This window comes from Pan paniscus, chromosome X (assembly GCF_029289425.2).
Source record: "Pan paniscus chromosome X, NHGRI_mPanPan1-v2.0_pri, whole genome shotgun sequence".
NCBI lineage: Eukaryota > Metazoa > Chordata > Mammalia > Primates > Hominidae > Pan > Pan paniscus.
The window spans coordinates 22381964-22406128 of record NC_073272.2 but is presented as its reverse complement, the minus strand read 5'-3'; positions in this window follow the sequence as shown (position 1 = coordinate 22406128).

The following is a 24165-nucleotide window of genomic DNA, read 5'->3' as shown; positions in this document are numbered from 1 at the left end:
TATCAAGCATACCTGGGAGCAGTGTTATTTTTAAAAAGCAAGATTTGAGCAAAATAAGCCCTGTCCCACATAGAAAGCAAGGAGTATGGGAGGTGGGGGAGGATGACACAAAGGAATAGCATTATAGAGATTTAAATTAACCCAAATTAGAAATTGTTATGTATATCACTGGGTAAACTAGCAAATGCTTCTATGTCAAACATACTGAATATTCCAGAAGATACTAAAATGAAAGCCTAAGTAGAAAATAATGATTAACCTTACTTAGTTTACTAATAGGTAAACATTATTGAGTTCAATTCTTATTTTATACATAGCAGAATTGAAAGATTCCCAAATGCCTGAGCTGCACCTCCATTATAATGCAATGCCATTCACTTTTTCCTCCTCTGTTTAGACATATTCAGAATTACACCCATTATGCAAATGTACTGGTGAGGTGTGAAAATGAAAAGCACCACTCTGAATCACCCCCCAATAGCTTTATTCTAAAAGACCCCAAGGAGGAGTGAGAGGTCCCTGAAGTTCCCTATGGAACCAAGAACAGGGAAAGGACGTCTACAGAACTGAGAATGCCAACAAATTCTGTCTTTGGGAGAAGGCATCTGGGTCAAGTGATCAAATTTCGTGTCCTAGATTTCAGTCTCAGGAGAGTTAACACAATTCATTCCAGGATCTTCAGCATCTCTGTGGTATCCAGGGGAAAAGGCCAACCCTGAGACAATTAGTCAAATGAGAAGCAGGAGTTCTGAATCTCAGCAATGTGTGCAATTCCACATGCCTTCCACTAGTAGCAAAAGCAGAATTGACTCTACATACACAAGAATCCAAAGAACAATAGATATGACGTTGGAACTACCAGTAACTTAAAGACAGAATGCTTTAAAAATCCAATTTAAAGGCTACAAAGGAGGGGGTTTGAACCCATCGATTTAAATATATCTGGGAAGGCACTACCTCTGACTAGACTCAATGCCCAGGAACTCAGCAATTACTATGAATTCAGACTATATTTAAGGAACGACAATAATGCAATCATTATGGGCATCGGCATCTCTGGGCAACTTCTTAGCAATACAGACTCTAGGTCCTTCCCTAGACCTGCTGAATCAGAATCTGCATTTTAACAAAATTCCTAGGTGATTCATATGTTCATGGAAGTTTTAAAAACACCGATGTAGAACGGTAATTATTAATCCTAGCTGCACATCTGAGTTACTTGTTGAGGTTTTTAATCTTGTGAGTATTTAGGCCCCACTCCCAAAGTAATTAAATCAGTATTTGTGGGTGGGACTTAATTATCCCTGTGTGGTCAAACCTCCCCAGGTGTTTCTGATGGAGTCAGTTTTGGCAGCTGTGACCTAGGATATGTAGAAGTAGAAGGGTTGTTTCTCGGGTTATCATTTTCTCTCTCTCTCTCCATGAAATATGGGGATCATAAGTATGTTAATTAAATTCACAGTTAAAAATCGAAGCGCTAGGCTGGATGCGGTGGCTCATGCCTGTAATCCCAGCACTTTGGGAGGCCGAAGTGGGCAGATCACTTGAGGCCAGAACTTCGAGACCAGCCTGGCCAACATAGCAAAACCCCGTCTCTACTAAAAATACAAAAATTAGCTGGGCCTTGGGGCACATGCCTGTAATCCCAACTACTTGGGAGGCTGAGGCAGGAGAATCGCTTGAACCCGGGAGACAGAGGTTGCAGTGAGCCGAGATCTGCTGTGAGTGAGCACCACTGCACTCCAGCCTGAGCAACACAGCAGGGCTCTTTCAAAAAAAAAAAAAAAATCAAAGTGCTTTTCCTTAAGCAGCCACCTGGGTGTGACATGGACGTGTATCCCTAAACATTCTTTTCATGCCTCCTCAATAGATAGAGCCAAAAACTATGTCCTATTGTCTCTACCCAGAATGCTCTGTGTGACCTTGCGTAAGTCACCCTCTCTGAACCTTGGTTTTGTCTTCTCTCAAACATAATCTTATATATCCCTTTTATCTTTCAAGGTGATTATATGATCAAAGGAAGAAAGGTGGTATAGGTTAAACACACCTGATAACAATAACTTAAGCATACCCTGAGACTGACTCTGTATGGCAGATGCACCTGAATGTATGTTCTGAGCTAGGGAACCCAGGAGTGGCTAATCTGGAGATTCATTCCATGTCTATGAGGAACATCTGAGCCCCCGGCCTGCCCCGTGGAACACAGACTGTACACGGGATTGAGGTCCAGAGCTTTGGGTTGAATGAAGGTTGCAGTTATCCTCCCCAGCCCACTGCCACTGGGCCATGTGGTTTTCCTGTCCAGCCTGCCACAGCTAGACTTTCTCCCTGTAAGTAAATAAAATTCCATGTCTTATTTGCTGGCTCTGTGTCTCTTTGGCCTTTTGAACCTTCTGCCATCCCCATTGGAGTTGATAGGGGTTTAGCACAACAGGTGACTGACTGTCCAGTTTTAGCCCTCAAAGTCCCATATCCTTGAACATCTCTCAGTCATGGACAAAACAAGATGGTTGGCTGGTAACCCTAGGAGTAACCAATGTGAATCACTAAGACATACCCAGAGAATTTTACTAATGTAATGCCCCCAAGGCAGGCCTTGCTAAAAAAGATCCAAGTGGCCAAGCCAATCTGAAATCCAAATAATGAAGTGGAGACTCTATCAGTTGCTTCTTAACCTGGAGATTCCCTCTGAAAAAAGGAAACTGTGTTTGGGAGTCTTGTAGAAATCTGACTAGCCATGCTAGTTTTGCAGAATCAGATCCAGCCTAGAAAGCAAATACCAGGTTTTAAAAGACATAAAATCCTGGCGGGTGGGTGGGGAGGGTGGAGCAAGATGGTAGAATAGAAGTCTGTACCCTTTGTTCCCCTGTTGGAACACCAATTTTTTTTTTTTTTTTTTTTTTTTTTTTTTTTTTTTTTTTTTTTGAGATAGAGTTTCGCTCTGTCTCCAGGCTGGAGTGCAGTGGTACAATCTCGGCTCACTGCAACCTCTGCCTCCTGGGTTCAAGCGACTCTCCTGCTTCAGCCTCCTGAGTAGCTGGGATTAGAGGCATGCACCACCACACCTGGCTAATTTTTGTATTTTTAGTAGAGACGGGGTTTCACTATGTTGGCCAAGATTGTCTCGATCTCTTGACCTCGTGATCCACCCGCCTCGGCCTCCCAAAGTGCTTGGATTACAGGCATGAGCCACCATGCCCGGCCTGGAACACCAGATTTTAACAACTGTCTGTACACAGAAAAGCACTGTCACAAGAACCAAAAAAAAAAAAAAAAAATCAAGTGAGCAATCACAGTACCTGGGTTTAACTTTATATCACCAAAAGGGGCATTGAGGAAGACAGGAGAGACTGTCTTCAATCACTGACACCACCCCTCCCCTATTCCCTGGCAGTGACCTTGCTGCACAGAGAGAGAATCTGTGCATGCTGGGGAGGAAGAGCACAGTGACTGGAGGACTTTACATTGAACTCAGTGCTGCCCTGTCGCAGTGGAGCATAAAGCCATGCTGGGCTCAGCCAGTGTTCATACACAGATGGAGCATGTGGAGAAGCCCTAGCCAGAAGAGACTCATCCATCCCAGCAGTCAAAACTTGAGTTTCTCAGCAAGCTTCGCCATGGTGGGCTGAAGTGCTCTGGGCACCTAGGTAAACTTGAAAAGCAGTGTAGGACACAAGGACTGCAATTCCTACACAACTCCTAGTGCTAGGCTAGACCAGCTAGTGGACTAGGGTGGCATACGACCTGGGGAGACACCAGCTGGTGCAGCTAAGGAAGTGCTTGTGCTATCCCTCCCTCAACTCCAGCCAGCACAGCTCACAGCAGTAAAAGTGACTCCTTTCTACTTAAGGAGAGTGAAGAGTAAAGAGAACTTTTTCTTGCATCTTGGATACCAGCTCAGCTATAGTAGAATAGGCCACTGGGCAGAGTCATGAGGCCTCCATTCCAGGCTTTCACTCATGGATGACATTTCTAGACACACCCTGAGCCAAAAGGGAGCCCACTGCCTTGAAGGGAATGGCACAGTCCTGGCAAGATTTATCACCTGCTGACTAAAGAGGCCTTAGGCCCTGAATAACCAGCAGTGATACCCAGGGAGTACGCCATGGGCCTGGGGCTCTGAGAAGTGCTGGCTTCATGGATGACCCAGCACACTCCCAGCTGTGATGGTCACAGTGAAAGACTCCTTCTGTTCGAGAAAAGCGAAGGGAAAAGTAAAGGTGACTTTTTCTTCTACCTTAAGTGTCAGCTCAGCCACAGTGAGGTAGAGCACTAAGTAGGCTCTTGAAGACCCCAAATCCAGGCCTGGGCTCTTGGAGAGCATTTCTGGACCTGCCCTGGGCCAAAGAGAAGCCCACTTCCTTGAATAGGATGAGTCCCAGACCTGGCAGCATTCATCACAAGCCCTTGGGCTTTAAGTGAAGATCGGCAGGGAGCTGGCAGAACCCTCAGTGGACCAGTGCTGGTGGTGGCCACACAGAGAAGCTCCTCTGCCAGTGGAAAGGGGAGGGAAGAGCAGGAAGGACTTTGTACTGTGGCTTGACTGCCAGCTTAGCCACAGTAGAATAGAAATCAGGTAAATTGCTAAGGTTTCTGACACTAATCCCTGACTCTCAGACAGCATATCTGGACATGCCTAGAGCCTGGGGGCAGCTTGCCACCCTGAAGGGGGAAGGGCCTTGGGCAAGGCCCAGTGCTGTGCTGGCTTCAGATCTGACGCACCAAAGTCCCAGTGGTGGTAGCAAAAGGGGTGCTTGCATCACTACACCCCCAGTTCGAGGTGGATCAGCATAGATAGAGAGACTCCATTGTTTGGGAGAAAGTAAGAGAAAAGAACAAAAGTCCCCGCCTGGTAATCCAGACAATTCCGGATCTTATCCAAGACCACCAAGGAGGTAAAACTTCAAATGAACAATCTAATGATTCATCTTAAAAAACTAGAAAAGCAAGAGCAAACCAAACCCAAAATTAGTAGAAGAAAAGAAATAATAAAGATCAGAGCAGAAATAATTCATTTGAAATGAAGAAAACAGTACAAAAGGTCAAAGACACAAAAAGTTGGTTTTTTGAAAAGATAAACAAAATTGACAAATCATTAGCCAGACTAAGAAGACCCAAATAAATAAAATCAGAGGTGTAAAAGGAGACATTGCAACTGATGCTGCAGAAATTCAAAGGATAATTAATGCCACTATGAGCAACTATATGCCAATAAATTAGAAAATCTAGAATAAATGGATAAATTCCTAGACACATAGAACCTACCAAAATTAAATCATGAAGAAACCGTGAACAGCAAGTAACGAGATCAAAGCCACGAAAGTCTTCTAGTAAAAAAAATGCCCAGTACCCAATGGCTTCACTGTTGAATTCTACCAAACATTTAAAGAAGAACTAATGCCAATTCTACTCAAACTACTTTTCTTTGGTGAGACGGAGTCTCGCTCCGTCTCCCAGGCTGGAGTGCAGTGGTGCGATCTCGGCTCACTGCAAGCTCCACCTCGCGGGTTCACGCCATTCTCCTGCCTCAGCCTCCCAAGTAGCTGGGACTACAGGCATTCGCAACCACACCCAGCTAATTTTTTGTATTTTTAGTAGAGACAGGGTTTCACCGTGTTAGCCAGGATGGTCTCCATCTCCTGACCTCATGATCTGCCTGCCTCAGCCTCCCAAAGTGCTGGGATTACAGGTGTGAGCCACTGTACCCGGCCTACTCAAACTATTCTTAAAAACAGAAGAGGAGGGAATACTTTAAAACTCATTCTACAAGGCCAGTATTACCCTGATATCAAAACCAGACACACCTCAAAAAAAGAAAATTCTGGGCCAATATTTCTGATGCATATTGATGCAAAAATTTTCAACAAAATACTAGCAAACCAAATTAAACAATACATTAAAAAGATGATTCATCATAGCCAAGTTGGATTTATCCCAGAAATGCAAAAATGGTTCAACATATGCAAATCAATCAATGGGATACGTCTTGTCAACAAAATAAGGGACAAAAACCACATGGTCATTTCAATTGATACTGACAAAGAATTTGAAGAAATTCAGCAACCTTTATGATCAAAGCTCTCAAAATCCTGGGTATAGAAGGAAAATACCTCAACACAATAAGCACCATATACAATAGACCCACAGCTAGTATCATACTGAATGGGGAAAAACTGAAAGCTTTTCCTCTGAGATCTGGAACACTACAAGGATACCCACTGTCACTACTGTTACTCAACATAGCACTGGAAGTCCCAGCTAGAGCAATCAGAAAAGAGAAAGATGTAAAGAACATCCAAATTGGAAAGAAAAAAGTCAAGTTATCCTTGTTTTCAGATGATATCATCTTATATTTGGAAAAATCTCAAGACTGCACAAGAAAACTATTAGAACTGATAAGCAAATTCAGTCAAGTTGCAGGATACAAAATCAACACACAAAAATCAGTAGCATTTATATATGCCAACAGTGAACAATCTGAAAAAGAAATTTAAAAAGTAATTGCATTTACAACAACCACAGATAAAGTTACAAAGCTAGGAATTAACCAAAGAAGTTGAAATATGTCTATAATGGATACCAGGAAACATTGATGAAAGAAATTGAAGAGGACACCAAATAATAGAAAGATATTCTATGTTCATGGATTGGAAGAATCACTATTGTTAAAATGTTCATACTACCCAAAGCAATCTATAGATTCAATGCAATCCCTATCAAAATACCAATGACATTCTTCACAGAAATAAAAAAAAAAGCTATCCTAAAATTTATATGGAACCACAGAAGACCCAGAATAGCCAAGGCTATCCTAAGCAAAAAGAATAAAACTGGTGGAATCACATTACCTGCCATCAAACTATACTACAGAGCTATAATAACCAAAACAGTGTGGTACTGGAATAAAAACAGACACATAGACCGATGCAATAAAGAACCCAGAAACAAATCCACACACCTACAGTAAACTCATTTTTGACAAAGGCACCAAGATCGCTGGGAAAAAGACAGTCTCTTCAAGAAATAGAGCTGGGAAAACTGGATATCCATATGCAGAAGAATGAAACTAGACCCCTGTCTCTCACCATATATAAAAATCAAATCAACATGGAATAAAAATGTAAATCTAAGATTCCAAACTATGAATCTATGACAAGAAAATATTGGGGAAACTCTCCAGGACATCAGTCTGGGCTGAGATTTTTTGAGTAATACCTCACCAGCACAGGCAACCAAAGCAAAAATGGACAAATGAAATTACAAGTTAAAAAGCTTCTGCAAAACAAAGGAAACAATCAACAAAGTAAACAGACAACCTACAGAATGGGAGAAAATATTTGCAAACTATCCATCTGACAAGGGATTAATAACCAGAATGTATAAGGAGTTCAAACAAATCTATAGGAAAAAAATATAATCCAATTTAAAAATGGGAAAAGGATTTGAATGACATTTTTCAAAAGATAACATACCAAAGGCAAACAGTTATATAAAAAGGTGCTCAACATCATTGATTATCAGAGAAATGCAAAGCAAAACTACAATGAGATAGCATCTGATGTGATTTGGCTGTGTCCCCACCCAAAATCTCATCTTGAATTGTAATCCCCATAATCCCCACGTCTCAAGGGAGAGACCAAGTAGAGGTAATTGGATCATGGGGGCAGTTTCCCCCATGCTGTTCTCTTGATAGTGAGTGAGTTCTCAGGATGGTTTTATAAGGGGCTCTATCCCCTTATGCTGCCTGGCACTTCTTCCTGCCACCTTGTGAAGAAGTTGCCTTGCTTCCCCCTTTGCCTTCTGCCATGACTGTAAGTTTCCTAAGGCCTCTCCAGTCATGCCGAACTGTGAGTCAATTAAACCTCTTTCCTTTATAAATTACCCAGTCTTGGGAAGTTCTTTATAGCAGCATGAAAATGGACTAATACAGCATCTCACCCCACTTAAAATGGCTTATATCCATAAGAAAGCCAATGATTAATGCTGGCAAGGATATGGAGAAAAGGGAACACTTGTACACTGTTGGTGAAAATGTAAATTAGTACAACCACTATAGAAAACAATTTGGAGGTTCCTCAAAAAGCTAAAAATAGAGGTGCCACAGGATCCAGCAATCCCACTGCTGGGTATATATGCAAAAGAAAGGAAATCAGTATACCAAAGAAATATCTACACTCTCATGTTTGTTGCAGCTCTGTTCACAATAGCCAGGATTTGGAAGCCAACTAAGTGTCCATCAACAGATGAATGAATGAAAAAATGTGGTACATATACACAATGGAGTACTATTCAACCATTTAAAAAGAATGAGATTTAGTCATTTGCATAAACAAGGATGGAACTGGAGGTCATTGTGTTAACTGAAATAAGCCAGGCATAAAAAGGCAGTCATTGCATGTTCTCACTTATCTGTGGGATCTAAAAGTCAAAACAATTAAACTCATGGAGATAGAGAGTAGAAGGATGGTTACCAGAGGCTGGGAAGGGTAATTGGGGCAGGATGGGTAGGGGAAGTGGAGATGTTTAAAGGTTACAAAAATATAGTTAGATAGAATGAATAAGACCTAGTATTTGATAGCACAGTGGGGTGACTATAGTCAATAATAATTTAATTGTACATTTAAAAATAACTGAAAGAGTATAATTGAACTGTTTGTAACACAAAGGATAAATGCTTGAGAAGATAGACACCCCATTTTCCATCCTGTGATTATTTCACGTTGCATGTCTATATCAAAACATCTCATGGACCCCATAAATATATACACCTACTGTATGAGGGTTCTCTAGAGGGAAAGAACTGATGGAATAGATACATATATATAAAATGGAATTTACTAAGTATTAACTCACATGATCACAAGATCCCACAATAGGCCATCTGCAGGCTGAGGAACAAGGAGAGCCAGTCCGAGTTCCAAAACTGAAGAACTTGGAGTCTGACGTTCAAGGGCAGGAAGCATCCAGCATGGGAGAAAGATGTAGGCTGGGAGGCTAGGTCAGTCTCCGTTTTCACATTTTTCTGCTGGCTTTCTATTCTAGCCATTCTGGCAGCTGATTAGATGGTGCCCACCCAGATTAACGGTGGGTCTGCCTTTCCCAGCCCACTGGCTCAAAAGTTAGTTTCCTTTGGCAACGCCCTCACAGACACACCTAGCATCAATACTTCGTATCCTTCAATCCAATCAAGTTGAGACTCAGTATTAACCATCATCACACCTACTATATACCCACAGAAATTAAATTTTTTAAAAAAGTCCTGGCAGGTAAGAATGCTAATGATTAAAAGCATCCCCTGTAGCCTGAAGCACCATCAGTAGGAAATTGTAAAGAATTAAAAACAAATAAAACCCTATATAAATGTTTTAGTCTTGCAGAAAAGTCACAGGCTTCACAGTTATTTTCAAGCATGCCTTCAAGCTGGAATAAGATCATTATCTGAAAGGCTGTGCTTACTCCCTGAGCTCTCAAGGAGGGGAGGGGTGGTGGTGGTGGTGGTGGTGGTGGTGGTGTGTGTACAGGAGGTAGAAGAACCTTGCAACTCAAAAGAAGAAGTCTTTAGGTGAATCATTTTTACACAGAAAGAGCCATCTTATGGATCTCCACTAAAGACCTATAAAGGAAATCTCTCCAAGCAAAATCTACAAAGAATTCTCATGTAACACTGGCACTGTTACAAGCATAGTTTTGCATTGCATCCTAGAAACCAAACCATGCCTTGATTTGTAAGACAAAAATCCTGGCCTTACTTGCACTATTGCAGTAGCCTCCCAACTGATCTCCTACATCTACTTCTGCCCCTTTATCTATTATCTGCTCTGTAGGTCCAAGTGACACATCATCACTCTCATTAAAAACTCTTTAGTGGCCACCTGCTGTCCTCAAGATGAAGACTGAAACCCTTAACAAGGCCCACCGATCCCTGTGTGAGCTATCTCCTACATTCTTCCCCAGCCTCATCTCTTATCTTACTCTCTCAAATACTCACCATGGCCCAGCCAGACTCAAGGGCTTTCTTTACATTCCATTCATACCTCTTGCTCTTGATCTGCCAGCAAGCCTTTGAAACGTGCTATTCCCTCTGCCTGAAAATCTCTTCTCCCCAACTAAAGATACATCCCCTGCCATAGGCGACCACTCCTTCTTCACTTAAACCCTACATAGTAATCAGTCAGTTCCATCTTCAGTTGTTTGAGGGGAAGTTCTCCCTGCCCCAATTCCACTCCACCAAGACTGGGCCTCTCATACACATTTTTATAACACCCTATTCCTTCCCTTATGGGAACTTCGCAGCCCATTGTTATACATCTATACATGACTATTTGATGAATGATTCTCTTCTCATGACTGCAAACTGCGTTAGCACAGAGATGATGTTTTCTCTTCCTTTTCTACTGCCAAGGCTCACCATACTGGTGTACAGTAGGCACTCCATAAATGTTTGTTGAAGAAAGGAAGGGAGGGAAGAAAGACAAGGGAAGGAAGAAAGATAAAGTTAGAAATACTAATATCTTTTGTAGGGAAAATGTGCTTCAATGGAAAACTATGCATTGTCTAGAGCTGGGATTGATGGATGTTTTCTGTAAGGGCCAAGTAGTAAATATTTTCATGTTTGCAGGCCATATGGTCTCTGAGGCAACTACTCAACTCCATGAATATAGTGCAAAAGCAACCACAGACAACACATAAACTAATGTGCTATGTTCTAATAAAACTTTATGAATACTGAAATTTGAATTTCATATGATTTCCACATATCAACAAAGTTATTCTTTTGATTTTTTTCAACCATTTAAAAATGTAAAAACCATTCTTAGCCCTTACGTAATTCCTCCTGCCCATTCTTCCCTGCCTGTCTCTTCCCAGCCTCCCCAGGTAATCATTGATCTGCCTTCTGTCACTACAGATTAGTTTGAAGTTTCCAGATATTTTATATAGATGAAATCATACAGTGAGTACTCTTTTTTTTTGTAATGCTGCTTTTATTTAGACTAATTATTTTAAGATTCATCCATGTTATGTATATCAAATAGTTATTCCTTTTTATTACTGACTAGCATTCCATTGTATAACACAGTTTGTTTATCCATTTGCCTGTTGATAGACATCTGAGTTGTTGCCAGTTTCTGGCTGTTTCATGAACATGAACATTTATGGACAAGATATTTCTCTTGGGTAAATACCTAGAGGTAGAATGGCTGGATCATATAGTAGATATATATTTACCATTTTAAGGAACTGTTAAACTGTTTTTTTGTTTGTTTGTTTGTTTGTTTGTTTGTTTTTGAGATGGAGTCTCGCTCTGTCACCCAGGCTGGAGTGCAGTGGCTGTTCTCAGCTCACTGAAACCTCTGCCTCCCAGGTTCAAGCAATTCTCCTGTCTCAGCCTCCTGAGTAGCTGGGATTACAGGCACATGCCACCATGCCTGTCTAATTTTTGTATTTTAAGTAGAGACAGGGTTTCACCATATTGGTCAGGCTGGTCTCGAACTCCTGACCTCAGGTGATCCACCCGCCACGCCCTCACAAAGTGCTGGGATTACGGGCGTGAGTCACCACGCCTGGCCTATTAAACTGTTTTCTAAAGCAGTTCTGTTTTACATTCCCACCAGCAGTGTAAGAGAGTTCTTGTTCATTTGCATCCTTGCCAACACTTGGTATGGTCAGTCATTTTAATTTAGCCATTCTACAGGGAGAATGGTGGTGTTTCATGGTGGTTAATTTGCATTTTCCTAAAGACTAATGATGTTGAGCATCTTTTCATGTGCTTATTTGCCATCTTTATATCTTCTTGGTGATGTAAATATCTGTTCACGTTTTTTGCCCATTTTTACTGGATCATTTGCCTACTTTTTGAATTTTAGGATTCCTTATATATTCTGAACACAAGTTGCTTATATGATTTGCAAATGTTTTTCCCATCTGTGACTTGTCTTTTCATTCTCCAATTGTATCCTTCAAAAAGCAGAAATTTTTAATTTCAATGAAGTCCAAGACTTATGATAAAGCTAGAGTAATCAAGACAGTGTAGTACCGGTATCAAGATAGACAAATAGATCAACAGAACAGAACAGAGAGTCCAGAAATAGATTCACATGAACAACTGATTTTGGCAACGGTACAAAGACTATTCTTTTCCTAAAACAATTGTATGTCCATATGCAAAATCAATGAACTTCAATCCATAATATACCCCATATATAAAAATTAATTCAAGGTAGATCATAGACCTACACATACAACCTAAAATCTAAAATTCATGAAAGAAAAAAAACAGAAGAAAATCTTTGTGACCTTGGGTAAGGCAGATTTCTTAGATACAACACAAAAAGTATGATCCACAAAAGAAAAAAATGATGAATTGGTTTTCAATCTTTTATATTTAAAAAAATTGCTGTAGTGCATAACCTGGAACATATGCCATTCCATGTGTGCAGTTATATCTAAAGGATCAATTGCCAGAAGCCAACCAAGCTTTAGATAAGTTCTGAGTGACAGCAGGTTTGAGGTTCCTCTTTCCATATGAGATCTTGGTGTTAGTACATCCTATGTTGCCATTTGAGTGTTAGAGCAATGTGTTTTAACAATCAACTGAGCAGATAGTAGGGATTCATAACCTTTTATGAAAGTTGGAGAGTGTGAATAGGAGGCCAAGAGGACTACCCACAGGCAAGGCCAATATTTATCTTGAGAAATAATATTGGGTCACCACTAACTAAGAAAGAAAAGACAAAAATGTCCCAAATTCTAGACCACAATAAATCCTTAAAAATTTAAAGTATGTAATCAAACCCTACCTTGGATTTAACAAAAATCCCAAACCATTTAAGATGGAGCACCCTTAAGAGTGTTTAAGATTGAGCAACATCATTTTCTGTCATAACCTTTAAGATAAATTGGTTTTGAAATGTGTGTCAAGGTATCTGAGTGAGCTAATTTGTGACACATTTGTTACTCATAAATCAGTTAAACATTGGTGAATTGCTACCATAAATGACCATTTCATTTTAAAAGGAGCCACCTATAGTTCTTTGACTTGACAGTAATTAGATAGGATGGCCAAGAGTTTATCAAGCCCCTTTATGACACCAAATCCAGAGGGAATGCTTTCCTATTTTTTTCTATATAGTAGTCCATGGTTGTTAAGAATAAGAAAAAGGGATGTGTTTTCCATTTTTAAAAAAGTTTATTGCTGGGTTTTTGTACAAGAATTCCACATTAATTGTAGAAGATTTTCTAAATAGCACAAGAAGAAATTGAAAAGAAAAAAAAATCAGCTATAATTCCAGTTTTCAAAAAAATGTCCTGATTCTAAAATTAATCATACTACTAACAAGTATAAATTTTTGAATGTTACTGGATTTTTATTTTCCTGACATTTTGTCTGTAGAATTGGGTGAATTTCTGTTCTTCCTCATTCTTGATGAGGAACGCCCAAATAGAGTGGTTCTTCACCCTGTCGACACATTGGAATCACCTAGAGAGTTTTTTAAAGTGCTGATTCCTGGGTCCCACAGATATTCTAGATGTCTTTGGTCTTGGGTGCAATCTGGGAATCCGGATTTTTTTTTTATTTAAGTTTTAGGGTACATGTGCACAATGTGCAGGTTTGTTACATATGTATACACGTGCCATGTTGGTGTGCTGCACCCATTAACTCGTCATTTAGCATTAGGTATATTACCTAATGCTATCCCTCCCCCCTCCCCCAACCCCACAACAGTCCCCAGAGAGTGATGTTCCCCTTCCTGTGTCCATGTGTTCCCATTGTTCAATTCCCACCTATGAGTGAGAACATGCAGTGTTTGGTTTTTTGTCCTTGTGATAGTTTGTTGAGAATGATGGTTTCCAGTTTCATACATGTCCCTACAAAGGACATGAACTCTTCATTTTTTATGGCTGCATAGTATTCCATGGTGTATATGTGCCACATTTTCTTAATCCAGTCTATCGTTGTTGGACATTTGGGTTGGTTCCAGGTCTTTGCTATTGTGAATACTGCTGCAATAAACATACATGTGCATGTGTCTTTATAGCAGCATGATTTATAATCCTCTGGGTATATACCCAGTAATGGGATGGCTGGGTCAAATGGTATTTCTAGTTCTAGATCCCTGAGGAATCACCACACTGACTTCCACAAGGGTTGAACTAGTTTACACTCCCACCAACAGTGTAAAAGTGTTCCTATTTCTCCACATCCTCTCCAGCACCTGTTGTTTCCTGACTTTTTAATGATTGCCATTCTAACTGGTGTGAGATGGTATCTCACTGTGGTTTTGATTTGCATTTCTCTGATGGCCAGTGATGATGAGTATTTTTTCATGTGTTTTTTGGCTGCATAAATGTCTTCTTTTGAGAAGTGTCTGTTCATATCCTTCGCCCACTTTTTGATGGGGTTGTTTGTTTTTTTCTTGTAAATTTGTTTGAGTTCATTGTAGATTCTAGATATTAGCCCTTTGTCAGATGAGTAGGTTGCAAAAATTTTCTCTCATTTTGTAGGTTGCCTGTTCACTCTGATGGTAGTTTCTTTTGCTGTGCAGAAGCTCTTTAGTTTAATTAGATCCCATTTGTCAATTTTGGCTTTTGTTGCCATTGCTTTTGGTGTTTTAGACATGAAGTCCTTGCCCATGCCTATGTCCCGAATGGTATTGCCTAGGTTTTCTTCTAGGGTTTTTATGGTTTTAGGTATAACATGTAAGTCTTTAATCCATCTTGAATTAATTTTTGTATAGGGTGTAAGGAAGGGATCCAGTTTCAGCTTTCTCCATCTGGCCAGCCAGTTTTCCCAGCACCATTTATTAAATAGGGAATCCTTTCCCCATTGCTTGTTTTTGTCAGGTTTGTCAAAGATCAGATGGTTGTAGATATGCGGCATTATTTCTGAGGGCTCTGTTCTGTTCCATTGATCTATATCTCTGTTTTGGTATCAGTACCATGCTGTTTTGGTTACTGTAGCCTTGTAGTATAGTTTGAAGTTAGGTAGCATGATGCCTCCAGCTTTGTTCTTTTGGCTTAGGATTGACTTGGCGATGCGGGCTCTTTTTTGGTTCCATATGAACTTTAAAGTAGTTTTTTCCAATTCTGTGAAGAAAGTCATTGGTAGCTTGATGGGGATGGCATTGAATCTATAAATTACCTTGGGCAGTATGGCCATTTTCACGATATTGATTCTTCCTACCCATGAGCATGGAATGTTCTTCCATTTGTTTGTATCCTCTTTTATTTCACTGAGCAGTGGTTTGTAGTTCTCCTTGAAGAGGTCCTTCACATCCCTTGTAAATTGTATTCCTAGGTATTTTATTCTCTTTGAAGCAATTGCGAATGGGAGTTCACTCATGATTTGGCTCTCTGTTTGTCTGTTATTGGTGTATAAGAATGCTTGTGATTTTTGTACATTGATTTTGTATCCTGAGACTTTGCTAAAGTTGCTTATCAGCTTAAGGAGATTTTGGGCTGAGACGATGGGGTTTTCTAGATATGCAATCATGTCATCTGCAAACAGGGACAATTTGACTTCCTCTTTTCCTAATTGAATACCCTTTATTTCCTTCTCCTGCCTAATCTCCCAAGCAGGTCCTAATGTACAATCAAGATTGAGAACTACTGGCCCAAATATAAAGAAGGGAATCTGTTACAGATTGAATTGTGTCCTCCCAAAGTTCATATATTGACATCTTAATTCTTAGTATGACAGAATGTGACCTTATTGGAAACAAGATTGTTGTGGATACAATTAGTTAAGATGAAGTCATACTGGAGTAGTGTAGGCTCCTAATCCGGTATGACTGGTGTTCTTATAAAAGGGGGAAATTTGGACACAGACACAAACATAAGGAGAACACCATGTACAGATTGGCCAAGGAACCATCAGGACCCAGGAGAGAAGCCTAGAACATATCCTTCCCTAGAGCCTTCAGAGGGAGCATGATCCTGCCAACACTTTGATCTCAGACTTACAGCCTGCAGAACTGTGATAAAATAAATTTCCGTTGTTCAAACCACTGTTTGTGATACTTTATGACAGCCCCAGCAAACCAGTAAGATTTATAATCATTTTAAGTGGCCTCACAACCATGTTACATTAACTTCATGGTGTGACTGACTAAATGTCAAGAATAGAGTCACAGAAGGCACCCAACCTGGAAACATTTTGTCACATGTTCACATAGAAATTATAAAGGTCTATTTCCAGCAAATCATCACCTTCAAAAAGGCTTACACTTCCTGTTTGGTCACAATCTGCACACAGGATCAACTACCCTCTAAGTACAGGCTACCTGTCATAGCCATGCCCTCAGCAATTTTGAAAGAATGAAGACCCCCAACCCAGGGTAGGAAGTCATATGAGAATGACTCAAGGTCCAAGCTGCTTCCAAGTAAAATTCTGAATAAAGTCACAGCAAAATAATGTCCATATATTCCCTCAGATTTGGTGTTATTGCATAATCACTGACTTTCTGACCATATTTCTAAGACATTTTGTTACAGTCCTACAAAAATGTTAGGTAAATGTGGGCCCAAGGAATTCAACAGGAACTACCCCATGGTGAATTAAGCCCCCTGAAGATTTGTTGGGGCATGTCAAAGTAATATAATTTTACAGCTACTTATACCTGCCTGCCAGAATTCATTCTTTTATGTGATTTAATAATAAATTTTAAAAAAAATTTTTTTGAGACGGAGTCTCACTCTGTCACCTAGGCTGGAGTGTGCAGTCATGCGATCTCTGCTCACTGCAACCTCCGCCTCCTGGGTTAAAGCGATTCTTCTGCCTCAGCCTCCAGAGTAGCTGGGATTACAGGCGTGCACCACCACGCCTGCCTAATTTTTTATATTTTTAGTAGAGAAGAGGTTTCACCACGTTGGCCAGGCTGGTCTCGAACTCCTGACCTCAAGTGATCCGCCTGCCTCACCCTCCCAAAGTGCTGGGATTATAGGCGTGAGCCACCACGCCCTGTCAAATTTAAATTATTTTAAAAGTTATTTCAGTTACCTATTTTTAAATGATATCTGACTAACAATCCTGTCTGTAGACAGCATCCTTTGGGTTCCCATGAAAATATCTATGAAAACACAGGAACACACACATATATACACATACACATACCCACACACCATAGAAAACTAAAATTGGCAGAACCTTACTGTTGCAGCTAAGTACAAAGCAGATGGATCATGGGAAAGGAAGAGAAAAGGCAACTGATGCCCTATCAGTGCTTTCCTACAAAATAAAACAGTCTCATCTGCCAAATAAAGATCAAAAAAGACTCTTATTCCTTTCCCCACAGTTTGATCCACACTGCTAAGGTTGCAGTAATGTCTGTGATTGTCTTGGCTGGGGTGTGGGGATGAGGGATAGTTTCAGGGGTTCTCTACAGGTCAGGGACCCAATATGAAGATTGCCAGTGCTAGGTAGGTCCATATTGATTATACTTTTGGGTGAGTCTGTGGACCCAGGGGGCCCACTATGAGTCATACCCAAGCAAGCTAGAACTCCATTTATTACCTGGCCCCTTAGGCCTGTACACTAACATGAGGAAGTCATGATGGTATTTAGGGTCCTGGGGTATCAGTGTCAACCAGGACCCTGTATCCAACAAACCTGGAAACATCTGAGGATTCCCCTTTCCCCCACACATGGTTACTCAAGGAAATGTCCCTAAGTCCCCATAAGAAAGAACTGGGGGGAATTTCTATTGTATGTAATTGCTATGGTGTGGTAAGGTCCTTCCTCATGGGGACCCAGTCTTCAATTTATTCTAAAAACTATCTTGGATCTTGAAACTGGTCATAGGATTGTGACTTTCCATTGAGTTGCTGACCTCAGCCTTCTGATCATCCATTCTTGATCTCTTTTAATTATATATGGTAAGCAATACCCAAATTGGCTGCCTATCTATGATACCTCTGAAAACACCATGTTCTATTAGCCATCCCCATAGATCCCTGAAAGTCAGGATCCCCTAGCTACCATTCTGAATTTGCTGTCCATTATGATCATTATGCCCACCTTACTTCTGATGGTTAAGCACTGCCATCTGTCCTTTGCTATTCTGTGATCCCATCATCCCCATTGCTACTAGGGAGCTAGTTCTGTAAACAGCATTTTCTACTATCAGTTCTGGCCTACAGAGAACAGACAATATTAAGCTTATCAATGAGGTGTGTACCCCTTTTGCCAGTGCATTCCTTATTGCCTTAGTAAATAAGTCCCTCCCAAATAACATAGTCAATTGGTTGGGTCTTCTTGTCTTATATAATAGAGCCATTCTAGAATGTCCCCTTCTGGAAGCCTTTTGACCCCTTTCCCCACATTTGCTTGGAAATCCTGGCATTTCTACTTCATTTAATATAGGCTATCACTTTTTTCCAAGTCTCCAAGTGCTATCCCAAGAACATGTAAAAAAAAAAAAAAAAAAAAAAAGTTCCCTGGAACTACACTAGGGTGTCAAAAGCTGTGTCACAGGAAAGTGCTCCCATATTGATGATGTAGGCAGAATTATAAGATGGCCTCTAAGATCCCTGCTCCCTAATGTTCATGCCTTATATAATTCCTCCAGTTGAGTGTGGGCAGGACTTGTGAATATAATGGGATCTAACTCCTGTGATTATGTTATGTTACATGACAAAGGTGAAGGACTATTACAGATGAAATTAAGGTCCTTAATCAGTTGACTCTGAAGTGATCAAAAGGGAGATCATCCTGGGTGGACCTGACAAAATTAGGCAAGCCCTTTAAAGAAGATAAGATAAGAAGCAGCAGCAGTCACTTTCTTGTAGGCCTTGAAGAAGCAAAGTGCTATAATGTGGAGAGGGTTACAGTAGGAACAGTATCAGGGAACAGTGGGCAGCCTCTAAGAGCTGAGAATCTCAGTTCTATGGCTGCAAAAACTTGAATTCTGCCAACAACCAATAAGCTTAGAAGAGGATCCCAACTATCAAATGAGACTGCAATCCCAGATGACACCTTGATTTCAGTCTTGAGAAACCATTTGCGAACAGAGAATTCAAGTCATGCTTGGACTTCTGACCTAAGAGGTAGTAAGTGGGTATTATTTTGAGTTTCTAAGTTTGTGATAATTGTTACATAACAATAAAAAACTATGCAGCCATAAAAAATGATGAGCTCATGTCCTTTGTAGGGACATGGATGAAATTGGAAATCATCATTCTCAATAAACTATCGCAAGAACAAAAAACCAAACACCGCATATTCTCACTCATAGGTGGGAATTGAACAATGAGAACACATGGACACAGGAAGGGGAACATCACACTCTGGGGACTGTTGTGGGGAGGGTGGAGGGGGGAGGGATAGCTTTAGGAGACATACCTAATGCTAAATGACGAGTTAATGGGTGCAGCACACCAGCATGGCACATGTATACATATGTAACTAACCTGCACATTGTGCACATGTACCCTAAAACTTAAAGTATAATAACAATAAAATAAAAATTAAAAATTAAAAAATTAAAAAATTAAAAAAATAAAAAACTAATATAATCAACAAATTTTCCATAACAGCTTTATAGTCTGCCTCCCTGGACCAGCACCTCCAGGATCACTTCCAAGCATACTCTCAGTAACTTCTGGTACACGTTAGCTAATCTTGCAACTCCTTTGATATACAATCCCCCTCCTCCTTGAATATGCTCAGCACTGCCTCTTAGGTCATGCTGAGATTTGACCCTAGTTATTGGTCTGGTGGTGATTACGGTTGGTAGGCATAGATCATGAGGAGGACAGGCTTTGACTTGTAAGGCATCTGCTTCATTTGAGGCCTCTGCATATTCTTCAAGAGAAGGGTAACTCTATCTTCCAGCAAGACGCAGTACACCACTTCTGTAGACTCAGAGAGTTCAGGGTTTCTTATCTCCATGCCAAGTCTCAGAGCCCCTTCCCAGTCAAGGCCCTGACTTTGGCATAAGAGACTTGCCTAGGCTGACATTCAGCCTCCTTTGAAGTTCTGCCACTCTTACAATTATGTCTTATGCCTGATTTTTAAGGCTATCTTCTCTTCAGCTTCAGGTGTGAGGCTCTTCTTAAATGCTGCCAAGGAAGACCTGTGACTCTCACACTTTACTTTTACTTGCTGATTAATGGGATCTGAGCTTGTCATGTTCTCTCTCCAATGCATCAGTGATGCTTAGCAACTCCAGTTCTTATAGTTTCTATTTCCCCATACTTCCCAAGTGCCAGAGACATTGTACAAGCAAGGGAATCCCCTTCTACCTGTATATTAGCCCAGCTCACTTCAGGCTAAAGATGTAGCAATCATTTTGCTCCAGCATGCCGTGGACTGTCAATACTCTACCTTCCACCAGTGATGAAGTCCCCATTACCATTGAACCAGTGAATGATCCAATGCCAGAATCCCATTCACAGAGTCTGCTTTCAAGACCACTCTTAGTACCAACTGACTTAGGTTGGTATTTCTAGAATCGGAAGCTGTGACAATGATTGTTGTTCACAGAATTTATTAAAGTGTTCTCAGGAGAAAGGAAGTGAGGGAAACATGCTGGAACAGAGGAAACACCACTATGCAAGGATGCATTCTGAGTTGAAAACTTGCTTTCAGCCTGATCCGACAGAGTGCTCTGAAGCATAAATAGTACCATACAGTTAGTCCCACCTTGAAACTAGGGGGCTAGCTTTTTGTACCTGTGTGTCAGTGAGTCATTAGCTGTGTAGACTACCCCTAGTTGGAGATGAGAAGAATAAGCTTCCTAGGTGGTCCTGCTCAGCCAAGGTCAATTCACTACAAAAAGTAGCTGCTGTGAGCTGTTAGCAAGCAACACTCCCAGAAGCTCGGGAATAGATGCATCAGCTGGCAAAGGAGATCTGGATGGGGCACCCATGGCATCCACTCTACAGCCCCTCCATGATTACAGTTTTGTGTATGCTACTCGACAACCACCTGCATTATTTTCTCCCATCACTCCCTCACCTCTGATCCCATTTCCAATTACCCTCCTTATTCCTGGCCACACTGATCTTGCTGTTCCTGAAACAGATTAGTGTTGTCACACCTCTGAGCTTTTGCACTTACTGCTCCCTTTGCTTAGAATACTTTTCCAAAAATCTTGGCATGATTGACAGCCTCACATCACCTTCTCAGTAAAACCTATCATGGCCATTCCACTTAAATTGTGAACCATCCCAGCACTCCCTGTCCCCTTTTCCTGTTTTATTTTTCTCTATTGCACTTATTACCACTGACATTCTATATATTTTAGTTATCTGGTTATTGTCTGACCCCACCACCACCACTAGAGTATTAGATCTATGAGGGTAGGGACTGTTTCTGTTCTGTTTTCTCCTGTGTATCTTAGAACAATGCTTGTCATTACAGAGAGTAAATGATTGTTTGGTGAATTAATTAATTGACTAGTTAATTAATACCTTTTAAAGAAATGATAAAAGAGAACCCCCTTGTTAAGAATTACTCTAAAGCAGTGGTTCTCAAACTAAAGCCTGTGTCAGAATTGCCAGAAGGACTTGTTAAATCACAGATCGCTGAAGCTTACCCTCAGAGTTCCTGATTCAGTAAGCCTGGAATAGTGCCCAAAATTTTGCATTTCTAACAAGCCCCTAGATGATGCTGATGATTCTGGTCCAAGGACCCCACTAAGAACCACTAGTGTAAAGACATATGGATTAATTACATAATGTAAAATGACACAAGAATTTCTACAAATTTCTCACAACTTATAAAAACCCCAGGTGGAAATAATAAGTAAAGACATTTCCCCTAGAATTTCTCTTTGGAAGATCATAATCATATTTTAAAATGCCTTTAAATATTTTATACATAGTTTATAGTAATTGGATCAAAAGATGAATGATTTAAAATCTTCATTCAAGTTTCATGATAGAACTTTAAATAACCAATAAATTATTTACAGTTTTTAATAATATGCAAAATGCTTATGTTTTAATGTTAAACAGAAAAAAGATAATAAAATTGAATATATGCAAAATGTAATCCCAATTATGTAAAATAAGCATAGAAAAATATTAGAATTACATCTACAGTAACTGTGATTTTCTTTGGGTAATGGAACTATTGTAAGATTTTGATTTCCTTTTTCATGACTTTCCAATTTTTCTATAATAAGCATGTATTACTTTAATAACCAGAAAACTACAAATATACTTTTATTGTTAAAGTTAAGATTTATCTTTCTAAGAAGACAAAAAATAGGCAAAGATGGAAGTCAAGAATATAGACAGACACAAAACTAACACCAAAATGAAAATAGCAAGCATTGGCTAGGCCTAAACTGTTATTTTTCTCTTGTTAAAATTAAGATATTCATAAATATCCCAAGGACTTGTACTAACAACTCATGTTTAATTTCTTTAATTGAATTGACATTGAATAACAGTTCATTCCCACCCCAAAATAGCTTTTTAAAGAAATGTTATTAATTCATTGCTTGTTTTCAAAATTTCAAAATATAAAATCTACATATAGAGTTGTTAAAAATAAAAGCCAAGTACCTTAATTAGGGTTACATTTACAAAACTCCCTTGTTGATTTTCCATTTAGGGACTTCATGAAAATATTTTTAGCCATGTACAAAATGAAAGGAACTAGGAGGCTAATTAGCATGAAATTCCAGTTTCTCTCTACTTTAGGTTGAATATGAGGTGACTTTGCTTTAAAGCAACCCAAAAGAGGATCACCCAGTGTTATATAGACTGTCTTTCTGGGATTATTCTGTTTCAGAAAGATGTTTTATAAAATAATCATTAAAGAGTGGTACCTAGGGAAACAATATTGCATCTGTTTTTAAAAATTAAAATAAGCAAACTAATTTCAGTTCAGAGAGAAAATTCATTAAAATTATATTCATGTAAGTTTGACTTTAGAACCATGTAAATATTCTATAAAACAAAATTAAATTTAAAAACAATTTCTAAAATATTCAAAAGTAAAATGACACAAAGGAACATAACTATGTATCCAGGTGTCATAACCAGACAGAAATGAACTATTCCAAGTGACTTTAAAACACTATAATTTGACTGGGTGAGGTGGCTCACGCCTGTAATCCCAGCACTTTGGGAGGCCAAGGCGGGCGGATCACAAGGTCAGGAGATCGAGACCATCCTGGCTAACACGGTGAAACCCCGTCCCTACTAAAAATACAAAAAAATTAGCTGGGCGTGGTGGTGGGCGCCTGTAATCCCAGCTACTTGGGAGGCTGAGGCAGGAGAATGGTGTTAACCTGGGAGGCGGAGCTTGCAGTGAGCCGAGATTGGGCCACTGCACTCCAGCCTGGGTGGTGAGACTCCGTCTCAAAAAAATATATATATATATACATATATATGTATATAAATATGTATATATATATATAATTTGACTCTTCATCCCTACTGAGATATATCCTAATGACAAAAAAGCCCCATTTGAACTTCAGATAAACAACAAAAATCACTTTTTAGTATAAGTATGTCCCAAACATTGGATAGGACATATTTATACTAAAAATACTTTTACTAAAAAGTATACATTGTTTGTCCGAATTTCCAATTTAACGAAGTGTTCTGTATCTTATTTGGCAACCCTATGTTGGGGGAAACTGGGTAAAGGATACACAGGACTTCTCTGTACCATTTTTGTAACTTTCTATAAATCTATAATTATTTCAAAATAGAATTTTAGTTTTAGAGATAGGGTCTCTGTCACCCAGACTGGAGTGCAGCAGCAGGATCATAGCTCACCAGGATCACTTGAACTCCTGGGCTGAAGTGATTCTCCTGCCACAGCCACCCAAGTATCTGGGACTACAGGCATGCACACCATGCCCAGCTAAAAAATAGTATTTTTTAAAAGTGAGAGAGTAGAGTTTGCAAAGTAGTTGGCTCATGGAACTGGAGTCTAGACCATCTCAAACTACCTGTAGCTAAGGAAGAAAAATGGTACCTAGAATATTCAAGAAAAGATTAGTAAAGGTTAAAAGGCGGTAGTCCTGGGTTAAGACATGACATGAAATCATTTAATGCAAATTAAATTTGTATTTAATTTAGATGAATTGAGGACCTAAACTATATAGGTGAATTGCTAGCTAACCTAGGAGGACTAGAAGCCATTTCTCTGTCCATGGTGCTGGACCAACAACAAAGATTTTCTTTAAATTCAATACAAGTATA